Source organism: Zingiber officinale, chromosome 1A (assembly GCF_018446385.1).
Source record: "Zingiber officinale cultivar Zhangliang chromosome 1A, Zo_v1.1, whole genome shotgun sequence".
NCBI classification, from domain to species: domain Eukaryota; kingdom Viridiplantae; phylum Streptophyta; class Magnoliopsida; order Zingiberales; family Zingiberaceae; genus Zingiber; species Zingiber officinale.
The window spans coordinates 153,954,059-153,965,151 of record NC_055987.1 but is presented as its reverse complement, the minus strand read 5'-3'; positions in this window follow the sequence as shown (position 1 = coordinate 153,965,151).

Here is an 11,093-nt window from a genome sequence, read left to right as displayed (position 1 = left end):
CATCCATTCGTCATTGAAGTATGTAAATATTTTCGCCTCTCGCTCGGCCAACTCGTTCCAAACTCGTTTAGGTTGCTGTGCGGCGTGGTTGTCTTATTTAGGCTGCACAGCATCCCTTTAGTTCCCAAGATTTTCTATTCTTCTACTATCCCAAACAGTCCGAGTGGGGTACTTTCCTTTTCCAATCTCGGATCGGCCTTGTCTTCTTCGACAAAATGCCCACCTCCAATAAACACTGGAAAGAATACTTTTTCTTTCTGCGTTTACCCGAATCGTCGCCCTTCCGAACCAAATGGCAGACCGTCGTACCCACTCCACCAGAGCTAAGTATATACAAGAGCTAGCCATCCTACCTTCACGCAGCCAACCTGTTGGCTGGCCAAAAGTTCAACATCCACAAGCTGCTCTGTGAGGGCGTGTTATACATATTCGGACTGAGTCCGATCCGCTCGAAACTTCCGAGCAGCATGGGTAAGAGCTTTCTTGATTCTCTTTTCCTTTTGATCTAACTGATTTGTTTTCCCTTTTTGCAGCTGGCATCATGATGCGTGCTCGCGCTACTGAGCGGATGAGGTTGAGGGCTGCCGAGATTGAAGCAGCGGTTGCTAAGGAGATGGCCGACCTCGGCATTGCGCCGATCGGCTCACACGAAGGGGAGAGCGGCGAGGCACCTACTACTATCGTTGGATCAGCCGTTCGGGTCTCTGCCACAGAAGCGGTGGGTGATGCTACTTCGTCTGCCAGACACCCCTCTACTCAAGATGAGGACGTGGAGCAATCAACCGAGGATGTTCCTTTGGTGATCCACAAACGCCGCCAGACGGAGATACTTGCCCGTTCGGCAATACCTGCGGAGCAGGTGTCTGAGCAGGTTGGCGTTGGATCGCACTCTTTCACAGCTCGATCGGCCGATGGATCCAATTGAAGTGCAACCAATCAGTTCTCTGCCACCGGCCCGTCGACTTATACGGTGCTCCGACATCACTTCAGCTCCAACCGGCTAGTCCTCCGATCCTTTAGGTTCAGCTCAATCTACTCTAAGCGGCCGATGAATAGTTAAGACCATCTTGCACCTACCAACAGAAGAGTTCCTTCTAGCAGCTGACCGGCCGACAATTCCAGAGCACCAGATCACCATTCGTGGGATGCTTGCCAAAATATGGGAGGATGCAAGGGCCTGTGTTGCCATGATGACCCCCGGTCAGCTCGGCGACAGCCATCTGCAGCAAGCCACCGGTGTATGCCTCCCCCACCTCCCTTCACATTATTATCTTTGCTTGGCTTTTAACGTTATTTTCTCTGAGTGCAAAGTTGGGTGGAGAGCATCGCAGTCAGCAATCGCTTGGCGCTGCTAGAGGAAGAGTTGAAGAGACTTAAGATTTCCGGGGGTGGCTCGGTCCAAGGGCCCTCACCTGCTGAGCTGAAGGCCGAGCTGGTCGATACAAAGAGGCTCTTGGATGATGAGCGGCATAAATCCTCTGGACTGGAAACCACGGTGGCTCAGCTTGAAGCCAAGGTCAAGGCACATGACCAGGAGATCAGGCTGGCGACTGCAGAGAAGAACAAGGTCATTACTGATCTGGACGCAAAAAACGTTGAGGCTCGGACGTTGGAGCAACGTGTCCAGGAATTAGCCGACATGTTGTCCGCCGAACGGAAAAGTCGATCGGTGGAAAAGACTGAATTCCAAGGAGAACTGAAGAATCTCCTAGACGCCCTTGAAGCTTCTCGAGTCACCCTTAAGGAGTACCAGGACGGCGAATCAGGCCGCTTTGCTGTGATGAGGCAAGCTTATGTCCGCTCGGATGATTTTGCCCAGAAGGTCTGTGACCGGCTCATTATCGCCTTTGAGGAGGCCATTAATTCTACGACTGCTTATCTAAAGGGTAAGGGTCACCTTTCTGAAGCGACGGCTATCTCGCCTAAGGACTTGGTCGGGCTGCTCGATGTCATCCCTGAGCCAATCTTTGATTATCTGGAGTGAGGAGGGCTAATCCTTTTGTAAGTCGTGGATGTATGTTGGTCGTCCGGCGTGAACTTTTTTTTAATGAAATTAGTTTTTCCGTGTTTACTCCTGTCATTGGTTGATTGCTTAGGTCCGAGCGGAATACTTGACCTTAACTTCTGATAAGTCCCAGGATAGCGACTCCTAGATATGAAATCGTCGTTCGACCACTAACCATCGACTTAGAGATTCTCTCGATCGGCTATTCATGCTTGCCAAACCAACCCTTAGGTTGTCATTCGACTCTAGGGTTTTATCGTCGCCGCCCGACGGGCTTTTGGCCGGGGAGTGATGTGCGTAGATCTTATGATCATTTATACATATTTTGATGCACATTCACTTACTTTATTCACGTATATTCTATGCATGTTCACCTCTTTTAGCACATATTCATCATAAATACTCTTTTGTTCGGAGATATGCTCTTTTGTGTGTTTTCTGATTGATAGGACGTGATTTGGAACAAAAACGAAGTCTACATGAAGTCTAGAGCATCCAAAGTATCACAGGCAGGTGAAGACTAAGTTTTCTTCATGTTCTGGCCGTGCGGAACCCACACAGCCATGTGGAGGCCGTGTGGGGGGGTGTGTTGAGGTCGTGTGAATGTCACACGGCCGTGTGAAGGCGTGTGGAATTTCCAACACTGCAGACTAAAAGTAAAATGATCATAACTTTCTACTCGGTTGGAGTTATGAGCCGTTCCAGATATCAAAATGTAGATAACTTTAAGATCTACAACTCTTATGAAGACTTTAACCAGAGAAAACCAATTCTTGAAGGGCTAAAGTTCGTTTCTATTAGACACGGCCTTGGCACACGATCGTGTCAAATCCTGCACTTCACACCAAGAGTAAAACAGGTATAACTTTTTGGTCCATTGGAATTTTGGGCTGTTCTTTATACCAAATTGTATTTAACTTCAAGATATACAACTTTCATGAAGACCACATCTCAAGAATACTACTTTAAGAGGCACTAAAATGGCTTACAAGTGACATATGGCCTTGACACACGGCCGTGTCAACTCTACATGGGTGTGCGGTGTTGCCAGTGCAGCGGAAGAGCATGGTCGTGCGGAATCGCACGGCCGTGCCACTTGACCAATGCAGCAGAAGAGCATGGCCGTGCGGAATCGCATGGTCGTGCCACTTAACCAGTGCAGAAGGAAGACACGGTCGTGCGGCTTTGCACGGCCGTGCGGCTTCGACCAGAAGAGAGGATGGGCATGGTCGTGCCAACCTTGCACGGCCGTGCCACGGGCCGTGCGGCGCCCATACCCTAGCTTATAAAAGAGTCGAGAAACCTATTTTTGAGGGATCTTTAGTTCAGGACTTTGTCCCTCCCCTCGGGGAAAGCCGTCGAGCTTCATCCACCGCTGTCTCTTCACGATCCGTCCATCTACGGAGCAAGGAAGCATCCCCAAGACATCGGAATCATCAAGCATCTCTTCTTCCTTTCCTTCTAGGGTTGTAAGTATGCTTTTCTTTATGTTCTGGGGTTATTCTTCCCCCACAATGGAGTAGACGCCCTCTTCTAGGATTAGGGAGTATTTGTAATGCAATGGAGATGTAGAACTATGTAGATTCACTTTGTTTCTATACGATGACTTGTTAATATCTTGTTCATGCTTGTGTGAGATGTTTATATTTCTATTCTTTGATTGATTGATGTGGAGGATTATTGATCCCGCAAAGGGGATATCTTAGAGCGTATTGACCAAGGTACCCTAGTGACAGGGGTAACCCTTTCCGGACGTCTAAGACGTTCCCTCAAAAGGAGAGACAATCCCTTAGGAACTGTTGCTCTTATAAAGAGAGTGCTCTAGATCGTATACCCGAGGTGCCCTAGTGACAAGGGTAACCCGTTCATGGACGTCTAGGACATTCTTTTGAAAGGAGAGGCAATTCCTCCATAAGGAAGTAGGTAACCGTACCGAACCTCTACCCTTATCTTTATTGTTCTTTACTAGATATGTATCCCAATGATCTACCGAGACGCCCTCGTGACAAGGGGGTTAACCGTTACAGGATTTCACAGGGATCGTCTCTACGTGATACTTAGGGATACTGGCCAATCTAACTTCCTGCAAGAGCATAAAGACTTAATAAAGACTTAACATAGAGGATAGAAACTAAGCAATCTGTGTAGTATCTCCTAGTATAATAATGAAACCGAAATCCTAGAATCCATATCCCAAAACTCATTCCCTCCAAGATCGATTCTCTCTCTTCTCTCTCTTCTCACTTTCCTCTTCTCTCTCTCTCTTACTCTCCTTTCTCACCAATCTTAGGTTTGTTTAGATAACTTAATTTGTGATATCTCTAGTGCTTAATCAACAGTTCTTGTGGATTCGATATTTTTATTACTGACGATGAAATCGTACACTTACGGTTGTGTAACAGGGGGTTTATAGTCGCCGGTTCGACTCCAGAGTTTAACGTTGCCACTCGACGGTCTTCCGAGCGTGATATTTATGGTCGCTGCTTCGACCCTAGAGTTTAACGTCGCCGCTCGACGGTCTTCAGGCCGGGGGGTTTATAGTCGTCGGTTCGACTCCAGAGTTTAACATCGCCGCTCGACGGTCTTCTGAGCGGGATATTTATGGTCGCCGCTTCGACCCTAGAGTTTAACGTCGCCGCTCGACGATCTTCCGAGCGGGATATTTATGGTCGCCGCTTCGACCCTAGAGTTTAACGTCGCCGCTCGACGGTCTTTAGGCCGGGGGCTTTGTTCGACTCTAGAGTTTAACATCGGCCCTCGACGGTCTTCCGAGCGGGATATTTATGGTCACCGCTTCGACCCCAGAGTTTAACATCGCCGCTCGACAGTCTTTTGAGCGGGATATTTATGGTCGCCGCTTCGACCCTAGAGTTTAACGTTGTCACTCAACGGTCTTCCGAGCGGGATATTTATGGTCGTCGCTTTGACCCTAGAGTTTAACGTCGTCGCTCGACGGTCTTCCGAGCGGGATATTTATGGTCGCCGCTTCGATCCTAGAGTTTAACGTCACCACTCAACGGTCTTCATGGGGCCTAGCCATTCGGCGTATTCTTTTCTTTTTGATATCATTCCTGCATTCAAAGGGAACCAAGGAACGGAAAGTACATATAACGAATTACATGGGCACACCTTTCATCTAACTCAGTACGGCTGGAGATGTTTAGCGCTCCATGGTCGTTCTAGATGTCGTCCATCTTCATCCTCGAGGTAATAGGCGCCCGATCGGAGCTTCTCGATGGCCTTGAAGGGCCCAGCGCAGGGTGCCTCTAGCTTGCTCACATCTTCGATCGACTTCACCTTTTTTCATACAAAGTCGCCGACTTGGAATGCCCTGGGAATCACTCGCCTGTTGTAATTCTGCTTCATTTTTTGCCGGTACGCCATTAGCCAGACGGATGCCTTGGCTCTCGCCTCATCTACCATGTCCAATTCCAGCTGCCTCCGCTCGGTGTTACTCGCATCGTACTGTTGCACCCGATCGGATTCTACTCTAACCTCCACGGGAATGACAGCCTCCCCTCCGTACACTAAGTGGAAAGGTGTGACCCCCGTTCCCTCCTTAGGGGTAGTGCGAATCGTCCATAACACGCCCGGGAGCTCATCTACCCAGCTGCCACCAATATGATCGAGCCGAACTCGAAGAATCCGAAGGATCTCCCGATTAGCGGCCTCAGCCTGCCCATTGCTCTGCGGATAAGCCACGGAGGTGAAGTGTTGCTGAATGTCATACCCCTCGCACCATTCTCTGAGTTGTTATCCGATGAATTACCGCCCATTGTCGGACATGAGCCATCGTGGAATGTCGAACCGGCATATTATGTGCTGCCAAATGAACTTCTTGACCATCTACTCGGTTATTTTCGCAAGCGACTCGGCTTCCACCCACTTTGAGAAATAGTCTACCTCTACCAGTAAAAGCTTTTGCTGTCTGGTTGTCATTGGAAATGGTCCTACAATGTCCATGCCCCATTGATCGAAAGGGCAGGACACTGTGGAGTCTTTAACTCCTCCGTGGGGCAATGTGAGAAATTATGGTATTTTTGGCAAGATAAGCACGTGGCGACTGTCCGAGCGGCGTCCTCCTGTAAAGTTGGCCAAAAGTAGCCGGCCAAAAGAATCTTTCTTGCTAACGAGCGGCCACCCGGATGCCCCGCATGAGCCTTGGTGTACCTCTTGCAGAATATAGTCCACATCCTCCGAACCAACACATCTGAGCAGAGGCCTGGAGAACGCTTTTTTGTAGAGCTGATCGCCAATGAGGACGAACTGACCAACACTCTTCCTGAGCAGATGCACTTCCTCCCGATCGGAAGGTGTTGCCCCTAACCTCAAAAATTCTGCTATAGCCGTCCGCTAGTCATTTGGGAATGTGAGCCCCTCCATCTGGTCAACGTGGGTGACCAGAGATACCTGCTCGATTGACTGTTGGATGACCATTGGTGATATCGAGCTGGCTAGCTTAGCCAGCTCATCTGCTACCTAATTCTTCGCTCGGGGGATCTTCTGGATGAGCACCTTTCGAAAACTGGCCTTCAGTTTTTCGAAGGCTCCCACATAAAGCTTGAGCCTGACGTTGCTTATCTCGAATGCTCCCGAGAGTTGTTAAGCCGTCAACTGTGAATCTGAATAAATCAAGACCTTGTTGGCTCCCACATGCCGAGCGACTTGCAGTCCAGCTATCAACGTCTCATTCTCTGCTTCATTATTGGTCGCTCGATAATCCAGACGTATGGACAAATGCATCCGTTCCCCGTGGGGGGAGATTAACAGCACGCCGATCCCACTTCCTTGCCGAGTGGTCGATCCGTCCATGTACACCCTCCAGGTGGCTTCAGGCTCGGGATCTGGTACCTCAGTGACAAAATCTACTAACGACTATGCCTTGATGGTCGTCCGGGGATGATACCGTATGTCGAATTTGCTAAGTTCTGTGGTCCATTTGATTAGCCGACCGGACGCCTCTGGATTGAGAAGGACCCTCCCCAGGGGGTTGTTCGTCATCACAACGATCGGGTGCGCCAGAAAATAAGGACGAAGCCTTCAAGCGGCAAGTACCAGCGCAAAGGCTAACTTCTCGAGACCAGTGTAGCGGGACTCAGCATCCTTTAGTATGTGACTTAAGAAGTACACAGACTGTTCTTCACCGTCCGGCCTCACAAGAGCTGATCCGACGGCATATTCAGTCGAGGACAAGTAAACTCTAAGGGCTTCCCCGGTGACCGGCTTGGCTAACACAGGTAAGGAATTGAGGTATACTTTGAGCTCTTCAAAGGCTTTGTCGCACTCTGCGTCCCATTGGAACTTAGTGGCTCGACGCAGAATCTCAAAAAATGGCAAGCTCCGGTCAGCGGACAGCACGGTTATTCTTCCCGTAAGGTGTTGAGCTTCCTTCAGATTTCTGGGAGGCGACATGTCTTGCAGCGCTTTCACTTTACTGGGATTTGCCTCTATGCCCCGCTCGGTCACGATGTACCCTAGGAAGTGCCCACTTTTTGCTCCGAACAGATACTTCTGGGGATTTAGCTTGACCCCGTATGTCCTCAACGTCCCGAAGGTTTCCTCTATATCTGCACAAAGGTTGACCGCTCGAATTGATTTAATAAGTATGTCATCAACGTATACCTCCAGGTTTCGCCCGATCTGCTTCCGGAACACTTTGTTCATGAGTCGCTGGTATGTAGCTCCTATGTTCTTCAATCCGAACGGCATCACGTTGTAACAGTAAGTGTCGTCCGCAGTTATGAAGCTTACTTTCTCCTGATCGTCATGGGCAAGTGGCACTTGATGGTACCCCTGATATGCATCCAGCATGCATATCAGCTCGCACCCAGCCGTCGAATCCACCATTTGATCAATCTGGGGCAAAGGGTAAAAATCCTTCGGGCATGCCTTGTTCAGATCCTGAAAGTTGATGCAGACTCTCCATTTGTTACCCGGCTTGGAGACCAGCACCACATTCGCGAGCCAGCTAGGGAATTGCACTTCCCGTATATGGTCGGCTTCCAGAAGCTTCTCGACCTCCGCTCGGATGATGACATTCTGCACCGCGCTGAAGTCTCTCTTCCTCTGCTTTACGGGTCGTGCGTCCGGTCGGACATGAAGCTCGTGATGTGCGACGCTCGGCGAGATGCCTGGTAGCTCGTGTGTTGACCATGCGAAGACGTCATTGTTACGCGGTAGGCATATGATCAGCTCCTCCTTCGGGCCGGCTTCCTGGTCGAATGTAACGAAGGTTGTGGCCTCCGGTCGGCCATCTCGGATCTGCACTTCTTATTTTTCTTCATAAACTAAGGTAGGAGGCCTTTCAGTTATAGCGTTTACCTCGATCCAGGGGGCCTTCCAAGCAAACCTCGACTCGGCTCGGACCATTTCCACATAGCAGCGTCGCGCTGCCAACTGATCGCCTCTTACTTCTCCCACTTGATTCTCGACAGGGAACTTGATCTTCTGATAGAATGTTGACACGACGGCCTGGAATTCATTGAGGGCTGGTTGGCCCAAAATGACGTTGTACGCCGAGGGCGCATCCACTACGATGAAGTTAGTGGTTCACGTCCTTCTGAGCGGCTCTTCTCCGAGCGAAATGGCCAATTTCATCTGGCTGACGGGTTGAACCTCGTTGCCAGTGAATCCGAACAGGGGCATTATCATAGGCAGCAGCTCAACCCTATCGATCTGAAGCTGGTCGAACGTCTTCTTAAAGATAATGTTAACCGAGCTCCCTGTGTCAATAAAGATGCGATGAATAGTGTAGTTTGCTATTACCGCTCGGATAATGAGGGTGTCTTCATGAGGCATTTCAACTCCGTCGAGCTCATTAGGGTCGAAGCTGATCTCGGGCCCGTTCGCCTTCTCTCGATTGCATCCTACGGCATGGATCTCCAACCATCGGGCATACGACTTGTGGACTCGGTTGGAGTCTCCGCTGGTTGGCCCTCCAGCGATGATGTTGATTTCCCCTCGAGCGGTGTTGCTTCTATTTTCTTCCTCCTGAGAAGACGGTCTAGCTCGCTCTTGGGAGGCTCGGGGGTTGCTTCTTGGTTGGTACGGATGTCGCTGCTCGGGTGACTGTCTAGTTGTTCACCGTCCGGCGTTTTGGTGATTATGATGTCGGTCAGGCGAAGGTGATCGGCGGCGATAGTTCCTTGGCTTAGTGACCGGGGCGAGACTCTGACAGTCGCGGGTGTTGTGGGTTGTCGACTGATGAAGTGAACAAAACATGGGAGTCTATACCTTTCCTCTCGGCTTAGGTCATTCGGCCTCCATGTGTTGGACAACATGCAGCTTTGATTCCTGATGCGGCCTCATCCCCTCAATCCGGGGTCCTTTGGGTGGTTGATGAATGGCTTGAGGTCGCCGCTTGACCGGTGTTGCTAACTCTGCCGGTGTTTCTTTTTTACGGGCCGCTTGCACCTCCTCCACGTTGATGTATTCACTCGCCTTTTCAACATATGGTCATAATCACGCGGCGGCTTCCTGATGAGAGAGCAGAAGAAGTCACCATCCATCAGCCCCTGGGTGAAGGCGTGCATCATAGTCTCGGATGAGATTGCGGGAATGTCCAGAGCGGCCTAGTTGAATCGCTGGATGTACGCTCGGAGAGTCTCTCTGGCCCCCTGCTTCATGGAGAACAAACTGACGCTGGTCTTTTGGTAGCGCCTGCTGCTTGCAAAGTGGTGGAGGAAAACTGTTCGGAAATCCTTGAAACTAAATCGATCCGTCCGGCAGCCTCTGGAACCAACGTTGTGCAGAGCCAGACAGGGTGGTGAGGAAGACCCTGCATTTTACTCCGTCAGTGTATTGATGAAGAGTGGTGTCATTGTCAAACTTACCGAGGTGGTCGTCCGGGTCAGTTGTACCATTATACTCTCCGATCGCTAGCGGGGCGTAATGCTTTGGGAGCGGGTCTTGTAGAATCGCCTCAGAGAATTGGCGATTGATCCGCTCGGGGGATGACTCGGTTCGAGGCGCCTTTCCTTTCCTAGCATCCCTCACGGGCGCTTCATCGGATGATCCCTGGTTGGCTTGGGCCAGCTTGGACGGAGTCTGGAACATGGCCCGATGGAAGGGAATAGGGGCGGCGGGTGCCTCTCCTAGCGTGCTGGTCTGCCCTCTATTCTGCGCCCACATAGAAAATTGCTCCGGTCGATCTTCTAGTGCTGCTTGGCCTCCTGATGCTGAGGTGGCCTACTGTGCCAACCGCTCGGCGTGAGCCTTTTGTTGCTGCTCCACTATCTTCGCTGCTCGCGCTTGGATGAGCGCATCGAGCTCTTCTTGGGAGAGTGTCACAGTATGTTGACATCCAACTTCTTCCATCGCCTCGACTCCAGATTTGATCATCCCATAGACAGCGCCAATTTGATCATGTCCGGGCGCTGAGTCGACAGACGCTGGGGATGTGGCGCTCTTGTCGACAGCGTATGAACCTCTGACTGGTGTGAGCCTCCGGTGAGAACCTACAAATACAAAACCGAGTTGGGAAGGGGTTCCCGGCGACGGCCCTCCGACGCTCAAGTCAGCTCCGGCGAGAAGAGATCGAGGCAGAATAACGAGCGTGAAGACTAGCTACAGTAGATGAGAATGCCTACCTCCGTCGAAGCCTGGGGTCTTTATATAGGACCCTTGGGAGGCGCATGCACGCTTCTTGAGGTGTGCACGCTTACCAAGACATACCTCAAAATGGATGTGTCAAAAAAGTACATCTGACGCCATACCGCAACCGTCCGAGCATATCTCTGCCATGACAATGGAAACTTCCACCGTACGATTCTTTGTCCGGCCCGGCCGCCGACCATGCTGTTTGTCGACGGCACATGTCTCGAGAAGGATATCTCCACCTGTCCCCTTCGTCTTCTTCTGCACCTTTTGTCTGCTACTAGTCTAAACGGGATAGATGCTTGGACTCACTGCCGTCCGGGAAGGGACATGTACTGGATTGAAAGGAAGAGACGCTCGGCCTGTCGGTCACCCGATAGTTATGTGGACATCGTGGCCGAGCCGAGCAGGTCGTCCGCTCGGCTGAGGGCGACTAGTGCGGTCTTCTGAACAAGAGGAGTCCTGCTTGGCTTGTGAGCGTCGGAAGCTCGGC